Source organism: Nannospalax galili, unplaced genomic scaffold (assembly GCF_000622305.1).
Source record: "Nannospalax galili isolate Female #2095 unplaced genomic scaffold, S.galili_v1.0 scaffold293, whole genome shotgun sequence".
Taxonomy (NCBI): domain Eukaryota; kingdom Metazoa; phylum Chordata; class Mammalia; order Rodentia; family Spalacidae; genus Nannospalax; species Nannospalax galili.
Window position 1 is genome coordinate 1,190,666 of NW_008337147.1, and position 9,932 is coordinate 1,200,597.

The window sequence follows — 9,932 nt, forward strand, 5'->3', positions numbered from 1 at the left end:
TTACAAAAAGAAAAAAAGAGAAGAAAAGGAAGAGCAGGTCCATGGGACTCTCTCCCTGTGATCTTCTGTGAAGGTGACCCTTTTTGGAAAAACATATTTTATTTGTTCTCTGAGCTGTGTATGATTAGTTTCTTCATCACACACAGACAAATTAGGAAGGCTGCTTTGGTGCTCAGAAATCATCCATTAAACAAAGTAAAAATTAATGATAAAATTGAGTTCCCTTTGTGTTTGATTTTCATCTATCTGCACTCAATTATAAACGAGCTATCAAAGAAAGCTAGCCATTAGCTGTTAATTCGTAATGACTTCAGAAAGCAATCCCTACACTACCACTGGTAGCTGACTGACAACCCATCTGCAGGTCTTCAATTGAAAATAAAAGGGGAAAAGAACCACAGAAGCTGCTCCTTAGTGTGAGCCTGCCACCAGGAGCTCCAATGCACAGCAATCAGTTTTAACATAAACACAGTAAGATCTGATTTATATACTTAAAAGAGAGAAGTAAAGTATTTTTATCTTTCACTATGATTTATTGTACCTTAAGTAAAAGTAGACACAATTGTAGGAACAGTACATCCCAAACTTCTACTTCATTGTGTCAAACTGTGTAGTCATCAATGTTTAGAAAGTATTCAATGAGGAAAATGTCTCAAAGAACTGATGTATGTTTTATTTAGTGATAACATTTGTTAGTTTGAGATAAGCTTGACATCATCTCTTGAAAGTAACTTTTCTCATACTATTAGCATAAACAACTAAACATTCTGCTTTCTGACACATCTGTAGTAAATCTATTTTGTGGCCTCCTAGCAAATGGGCTCTGAACCAAAAGATAAAGGAGCTAGGCATTATCCACTTATAAAGAGGTGCATTAAAGAAATATTAAAACCATCTTTGGTCTTGATTTGAAACAATAACAAAGTAAACCATTATGCCCACATTTGTATACATTTAATTTAGTGTAGTCTCCTTTCTTATAAAAGATAATAAAAACAATGTAATGTATTTTTTAAAAAACAGAATGAGAAAGGGGGATAAGGAGACAAAATGGCAGAATACTCTAAAGGTGGGAGATGCATCCAACTGCAGAGAATATTTACTATTTAGCTTTCTGACAAAGGGAACCACAAAATAAGAAACATTTCAAGTTTCAAGAGTAATGCAAAGTATTTTATAGAACTAAGGCCTCAAAGAGTGACACTAAGGAGTTAGCTCAGTGGTAAAGCTCTTGCCTAACATGTATGACACCCTGCTTTTAATCTCCAACACACAGACACAGACACAGACACAGACACACACACACACACACACACACACACACACACACACAGCCAACTGCAAAAATCACTGCCTAAAAGACTAACAAGGGTTTTTGTATATGAGAAATAACATAGAAAAAGCTAAAAACTTTTTAAAGCAAACTTAAATCGGTATTAGTTTATTTGTTTTTTTTTTTTTTTCTAATTCTGATGTTAACAAGACTCCTCCAGTATATAGCAATTTCACTTGCTGATTAATTCTATTTAAGGTACTATATCCATAAAAATATTGCTGTCAGGAAATTAACATTAACTAATCATTTTATATATTTCTTTCACCTTGAGTTTGATGTAAAAACAAAAAGATATTTCCCATGGTGAAGTATAGTTACCTGATGGTCATTGTTTTTTCCATTCACGAAGAGAGTAAGTGCTCAGAAGTTCCTATAACTTAGAAATTATCAAACTAAAGGGATAAGGAAGAATAAGATTCTGTCCTCAGAAACCTCAGAGTCCAAAAAGTGAAGCTAACTGATCAATTACAGACAGGGTTATAGATCGCTCTATAACTGAAGTAGATATTGGTCACAGCATGGGAGAAGGAACAGATTTTCAAAGGTTAGTGGGAATAAGAACAATCAGTGAAGAGAAACTAGATTTGGATACTATGGAAAACTTACCTGCATCAAATACTGGGAGTCTGTTGGACTAGTAAATAGGGAAAGCCACTCTAAGTAAAATGGATACTGTCTTGGCATCACTGAGAAAAGACCACCAAAGTAGTCAAAACTGGGCAAAATTACAAGTAGCCCAGCTTGTTTAGTATATAGGATGAAGATAAACCTAAAGAAAAAGGCAAAGGCCAGGAGGGATTTGTACAGCAAGCCTAGAGGCATGTAATTCATAATGTCAACTGTAAATCATATTGATGTTAAAACAGGAGTTTATTTAGACAGAATCATACATGGGATCCAATTTACCAAACAGAAAAATGAGTACTGGGAAACACGAAAACTGACCAAAGCAGTTTCCTACCAACTGGTTCGAAAATCTCAGGTACAAGCAAATAGAGACAAAGCATTTCATCACAAAGAGTTCAAAGCAGGAGAATGACATGAACAAATTTCATGTCTTAGAATGATGATTGACTTCATTTCATATGAAAATGGGCAGATAGGTAGAAAAATGTTTTTACAACATCCAGGATAAAGATAAAATCAAAGTGACTGCTGGGGAAAAAAGATCAAGTACATGCAAAAGGGTAATAATATTCACTTCAACTACAGAATCCTTATCAACAATATGTATGATGTCAGACCTATGGTATTATTTTCAAATGCTAAGAGCAAAAACTGTATTTCTAGATTTCTATAATAGGCTTTAATTTGTAGATTAAATATAAAATTCACAATATTTCAAGATATTGCTAAAAGAAAATCTGCAAGATATACCATAGGAAGGACAATAGTAATATTAAACCACAAATCCCAATAATTTACAGCAAGTTTGAGATGTCAAGTAGCACCAGAGTGGGTTACAGTTTATCTGTAGCATAACTAAAAATGATAACCCAGGAACTACAGAAGAATGAGACCTGACCATATGTCAGGCACACAAAAATCACTTGTGAATTTACATGAAATATTGATGTTATAAATAAAACACTGGTATAAAAGAGCTTTGGACTGCTTCACTTAGACATACTAAATTTAACTAACCAGCTAGTAATTTAAATCCTTTGATTTCATTTTTATTTTTAAATCAGAGAAGAGGGTAAAAAAAATAAATAGAAACAAAGGCTAAGTAAAGAGCAAACACAAATTAGGTATTTCAGAGTCTTAAAGGCTGATTAGGTCAAACCAGGAAACAAATGAAATGAGTAAAACCTTTTCAGGGTTCTAGAAGAAAAACAAGTTAAATCACATAGCTTGTTTTTCTTTCCAGGAATTTTAATCATATCAGGCAAAATTACAGAGCACTCATGGACAAGGTAATGTCCAAATTTTTTCAACTTTTTTGAGACAGGTCCCTCTGTACACTCAACTAGCCTGAAATTCACTACATAGACCTGGCTGACCCTGATCTCACAGAGGTCTGACTGTGTCTGCCTCTTGGGTGCTGGAATTAAAGGCATGTGCCACCGCACCCGACTCATAATGTCTACTTTTTGTCAATGAAAAAATGGGATCATTTCAGCATTTTTCTGTTCTCTAAACAGGAGAGTATAAATTATTTTGAGGAAAAAAAATAGGCCATGGGGAACCTAACACATGACAACCATGAGCTCAAGGCCAGGCTAGACAACATATGCAGACTTTGGATTTAAGTAAATAAACAAAGCATTAAAGATCACAGTAATTGATAAAATTAAAAAGCAGCAGTAAAACAATGAATTGGTTATTATTAATAATTACTGGAATATTTTAAAGAAGGAATGTAGAATTTAAATCAAAGAATGCAAGACTCAACTGTCATCCCTTTCTTATATTGGGAATACAATTTTCTAGAATTTTTTCACTATTTCATTTATTCTCCTTACAATGTGACATCATCATGCAGTAAGAAACTAAATACAGAATTCCCATATAATCAGTTAATGCCTATAAAATCTTCCTTTGTTTTACACTCTACACTCTCCATAATAAAATTTGACAACTCTGCATTAATCAAGAATCCCAAAATTATAGTACATCTCTTCCTGCAAAACACCAACTATTTTGTACCAGTTTAAAGAAATGCTATACTTCATTACACTCCCCCCAAAATCTCTCCCTTATGCAGGTCACCCTCTATCAATTTCATTCCTGGCTTCCTTTCTTATGCATGTGTACATGTGCACACACATGCATGTTCATATGTATCTGAGGCCAGAGGACAACCTCAGGTGCTGTTCTTCAGGAGTCATCACCGGATTTTAGATATATGGTCTCTCAGTGTCCTGGAGGTGGCCAAGTAGGCTAGCAAGGAGCATCTGACTATTCCCCACCTCCCCTGTATTGGGATTAAAAGAGTGCAGACCTGACTTTTTCAGGGGGTCTTGGGATTGAACTCATTTTCTCCACATATGCTACCTCCTCACCCCTTCTGTTCTTTCTAGCCCCATCCATGGTTAAGTCAAGAATAAAGAGAAATCATTAGCATGCAAAAGAGAAGACAGATGGAAACTACAAAGAAAAAAACCTACATACCCCATTGAAATTCTACTTCTTTTTCCAAAAACATAAAACAAAAAACCCCAAATGAACAAAAAAGACTTAAGCTTCTTCCTGAATTACCTCAGCAGTCACAAAACACTTGAGAAATGTGTTTGGGGGAAATTTTCTTGTAGTAAACTATATAGGTGAGAAGGCATTTTAATGTTTGTTTCTTTGTACATATCCAAAGCTGATAGTATAAGGCTTCAAATACAGAAAACATAAAATTAAATACCTGTTAACTAAGACACAAAGAATGAAGAGAAAACACTAAATTAAAAAAAAAAAAATGATGGGGTATGTTCTACTGTAATCAAACACTGTGACCAAAACCACTTGAGGAGGAAAGGGTTTATTTCAGCTTACAGCTCCCAGGCCACAATCCATCACTGGGGAAGTCAGGGTGGGAAGTCAGGGCAGAAGCTCAAGCAGGAACCCAGAAGCAAGAACAGAAGCAAAGACCAGGAACAGTATTTAATGGCTAGCCCCTTTGGTCCATGTCCAGCCTGCTTTCTCATACAACCAAGGGTCACCTGCCCAGGGTGACACTCTACCACAGCACTCAACAATCATGAAAATGCCCCATGGACATGTCCATAGGCCAGTTTGATAGATGACATTCCTCAGTTGAGGCTCCTTCTTCCCAATTATGTCAAGTTGCCTACTGAAGCTATCCTCACAGGGTATGAGCACAAAATATAAAGGAACTGCTAACAACCCTCCATAACTCGTTACAGGGGATCAAACTCCTTCTTCTGACCTCCATGGGCATTGCATGACATGGGTGCACTTACATACATGCAGGTAATACACTCATACATGTAAAATGATAAAAATAATAAATACTTTTTTAAAATAGTTTGACCAAATTTTATAGTCACTGTATACTATGAGAATGTAATGACTCAAATGAAGCCTGAGAATTATAAAACATTCTTCTACTCAGAAAACACACTTGTTCTTACATTTAAAAAAAATTGTTATTTTGAAGTTTGATTAAAATGATAAACTTCGCTGAGCATGGTGGCACACACCTTTAATCCCAGCACTTGGGAGGCAGGGGCAGGCAGATCTCTGTGAGTTCAAGGTCAGCCTGGTCTACATAGTGAGTTCCAGGCTAGCTGAGGCTACATGGAGACCCTGTATTTTAAAAGACAAAAAAAAAAAAATAAGTAAAATAAATAAAATGATAAACTTCCTCAGATTTCTCTTCTCAACCCACCAAATAAATAAAGGAAAAGGTGGAATAACAAAAAAAAAAAAAAGGAACGAATTTCAAAAAAAATTTTGGAAAATAAAAAGCAATTAGAGGTATAAAAAAGCTAAATAGAAAAGCAAAAACTACAATTTGATTTTGCAGGAAAAAGTCAGTTGTACACCACACCAGCAAAAGACCTGTAAAAGACTAATTAAGAAGCTCCTAACACAATGGAACAAGGTAAGATTGTGTTAAAAACAAGCAGACTATAGGAGCTAGAGTGGCATCTTTCCACTAACTTGAACTTGCACACGTATGCTCATCCAATTCAATCTCATCCTTCAAAGAGAAGATCATAGGTTCAGACTCTGAAAACACTGAGCTAAGAGCCTCCCAGGCAATGAGCACAGCAGATGGCCAGGGAGATCCACCTGGCTGAATATAAATGAACTAAGTGTGTGATGGGTGGCCCTCTTAGCCATGTTTCCTGCTCTTACCTAGATGTCTGAATGCAAGTGCAAAGCCTTCTACTCCATATCAATTGCAAAATGTGTCAGGAAATGCTCAGCAAAAAGGAAAGATTTCAGAGAAAAATCTTCATTCACTGCCATCAATGCATACCAGGCTCACTATTTAACTGACAATGAAGCTAAAAATCATGTGCCATCAATGTACACTGAACTTTCAATGGCCTTTACAAACCTGAATCTAAACTACAACCTTATACACATGGATTCTTAGGCACTTGAGAACAACTTGTGAGATGAAGCTCAGAGACAAAAACAATGCACACAGGAAAAAAAAAAAAGCTTAAAAATAAAACAGAGTCTAGAGCAAATAGGAGGAACACTTTCTTTTAAAAGCATATAATTTCATTCATAAAATAGATTGGAAAAATCTTTGACTAAGAAGAGAATCTAACTGTGGAAAACCCAAAACATCCTGACAAACTTTATAAGATTACTTTTAGAAAAGCAGCTAAAAGACAAAATTATCTTTCAAAATAGAACAGACACGTAGTATGATGAATAACTTTAGAGAAAAAGATAAAATCTAGGAGAGCCATATTCAAATACTAGATGTCATTAAAAGAGTGAACTAAGAATGGAAAGATAGGGAAATTGGCAAAGGTATACTGAGAGGAAATATTTAGAAATGAAGGCTCGAGTCTTACCAGATCAATCTTCATAGGCTCTTACAGACATGTTGGTTTTGCCATGCTGCATCTCTAGCCCACATCTCCCATGCTATCCTTAATGCCTCTTTAAACTCATTCCAGCTCTCAATAGTTTTTCATTAATCAATCTTACATTATAACTCAGACCTTCTCTGCAAATTATCTATTTCCTTTTAATTTTTAGGAAGGCTGCTTTCAATATGCTGTTTCCCAGAATGCTAAAAAAAATGGAGATCATACTTTCCAGACAAAGATAAAGCACATGGTGGTATAAAAATGAAATGTTAGATCTTAATAGAACTTGAAAATGTTAGGACATGTTTCATGTTCTACTTTATCTGGTTTATCACACCAAACTCCTTTTCTTTATAAACCTTTATCTTGACTAAAATTGCAGCATGTTTCAAGCATAGCCTCTACAGTTACATAGGTTCTAATAGAGATCCAATTTGTAATAACTATTAAATTTAGTGCTCTTGTGGGTTATCTTTAAAAACTACTACCTTCTTTCATAGTGCGATCATGAAAAATGAAAATGATTAAAATCCTTAACTTTTTCAGAAGTCTTTATTCAACAAAATTGCAAATACAAATATTAGATTTCATGCTACTTTTTTAGCAATCAATTATCTGTCCAAATTCACATACCAAAGTCTTAACCCTTAAGTGATGAGGCCACTGAGCTATTCAAGTTTAGGTATAGTCATGAAGTTAGATTGCTCAAGGTGGGCTTAGTGCCTTATAAGAAGAGTCACCAGTGTGCACATTTGTACACACATGCATTCTCCAACACCCTGCCCGCCCCCATATGCTATGTGATGAAAATAAGTCTACCTTGTTTTTCTAATATATTTTATTTTGTATTTTTATAATATTTTATAATTTAGTTTTTGTGTTTTTTTTGTTTTTTGGTTTTTTGTTTTTTTTTTTTTTTTTTTTTTTTTTTTTTTGAAAAGGGGTTGTCCTGGAACTCACTATGTAGACCAGGCTGGCCTTGAACTCACAGAGATCTGCCTGCCTCCACCTCCTGAGTGCTGGGATTAAAGGCATGTGCCACCATGCCCAGCTATAATATTTTATGAGTGCATTGCCTGCATGTATGTAAGTGCACTCATGTCATGCAATGCCTGCAGATATCAGAAGAGGGCATCAGAGCCCATGGAACTGAAGTTAGGAATGGTTGTTAACCACCATGTGGGTGCTGGAAATCAAATGTGGGTCCCCTGAAAGAGCAGTCAGTGTTCTTGACCACTGAAGTATCTCTCCAGCCACAACTCTACCTTCTGAAAGCCAGGAAGAGACAGTTTAGGGCACAATCATTTCTAGGACTTCTGATAACAGAACTGTGAGCAAATACATTTCTGTTATTTAAGCCATCCATTCCATGACATTTGGTTATGTCAGCCAGCCTAAGCTGATTAACACATGGGCCTTTGGAAATGTTAAAGGGCTGGTATCTAGAAACAATTATATTTTGACTGGTAAAGAAAATTTATAGTACATATTATAGTTAGCTTCCATTGTCAACTTGATACATCAGGGAAGAGGAAACCTCGATTTAGGAATTTCCTTCATCACCTTGGCCCTTGGGCATGTCTATGGGGCATTTTCTCGATAGCAAAGTGGCATATGAGGGTCCAGTTCACTATGGGCAGTGCTGTCTCTGGACAGGTAGACATGGGATGCTTAAGAAATCTTACACAGAGACCCACGTCTGGCGAAGAATAAGAGACTGCCTATATCACACCTCTGCCTCCAAAGGCTCAGGGATCATTCTGGAAGAGAGGGCAAAAAGTCTGTAAGAGTCAGAGGTGGTAGATGATCACAGGGAAAGTTTGTCAGACAGATAATGCTAAATGTCATTGCTAATCATTTGGTTCTAACTAGAATGGTGAAAGAAAGGGGGATATTAGATGGAAAAGAAATCTTCAGTTTGCCTCCAACCTTTCATGTTTATCTTTCCTAATCTCTTGTAGTGAGTAGCATTTGGGACTGGAGAGAGATAGATGAGTGGTTAAGGGCAGTTGCTGCTCTTGCAAAGGACTCAGGCTCACTGCCCAGCACCTACATGGTAGCTCACTACTATCTATACCTCTGGTTTCTGGAGAAATTCAATGGCTTCTTCTGCTCTCCATGGGCAATGCATACCTGTGGTGCACTTCCATACATGTAGATAAAACACTCACACATAAAAATAAAATCTTTAAAAATGAGTTACATTTGGCTAGTCAAGGTAACTCTGTTTCCACCCATGTCATGATGCTGAAGGCTGGCCTAACTAAGTAAATCCCATTTCTTGGATCTCTGGCTTCCTAAGAGCTTTGGCCAATGTCAAGGCCCAGCAACATGTCAGTAGGGGAATTTGTCTCCTTGATTCCTCTGATTTCTTCCCTAAAAGGCTGATATGAATTACATACAGCTTTCAACCAAAGTCCAGTGTTCCTCTCAAGAAGGCTCACTCCTCTCACTGGGTTTCTAGTTATTGATCCTTCTAGAAGCAGAAGCAGAGTTAAACTTGTAAGATTTCAAACCCTACCCTCCTTTGAATTCTCTAGTGGTTTCCCCTGTTCATGCTCAACTTTGAAAACAGTCTTTTTGAACATATTACCTATTCAAACTGTCCTATTTTCAGTGTGCCATTTGCTTCCTGTTGGGATCTGGATCAATACATACCTTACTCATGCAGCACTCTCAGGTTAGGATGCCTTTCTTCCCGATATCTCTGGTTAACTTCTAAACATGATACCGAGTATGCTCAAATGTCACCCCAATAGCACTTTCTCTTGAAAACACACACAAACACACACACACACACACACACACACACACTCACTCACCATATATATTATAATACAGTCCAAGAACTGACAAATAAATATAGCATGTTACAAAAAATAAACACTTAATAATAATGATAGACTACTACTTTCTTTTATTTAGATATAATGCTATTAAAGATACACATTTTTAAACAGTGAACAAAATGGCTTTAAATAAATATATATTATCATCTTTCAGGAAAATGGTCTTCCTTATATCTTTAAAACCTCGAATGTCTAATTTACATTATCTAATCATTTTATTTCATATATTGTTTGAAA

The 9,932-nt window shown here is 36.0% G+C and overlaps 1 protein-coding gene across 1 annotated transcript in view; it reads right to left on the reverse strand.

The window, feature by feature from the left end:
- The window catches only part of Gbe1 (1,4-alpha-glucan branching enzyme 1), a 300,252-nt gene that overhangs the window by 184,130 nt on the left and 106,190 nt on the right, over positions 1 to 9,932 (reverse strand). The window lies entirely within an intron of this gene.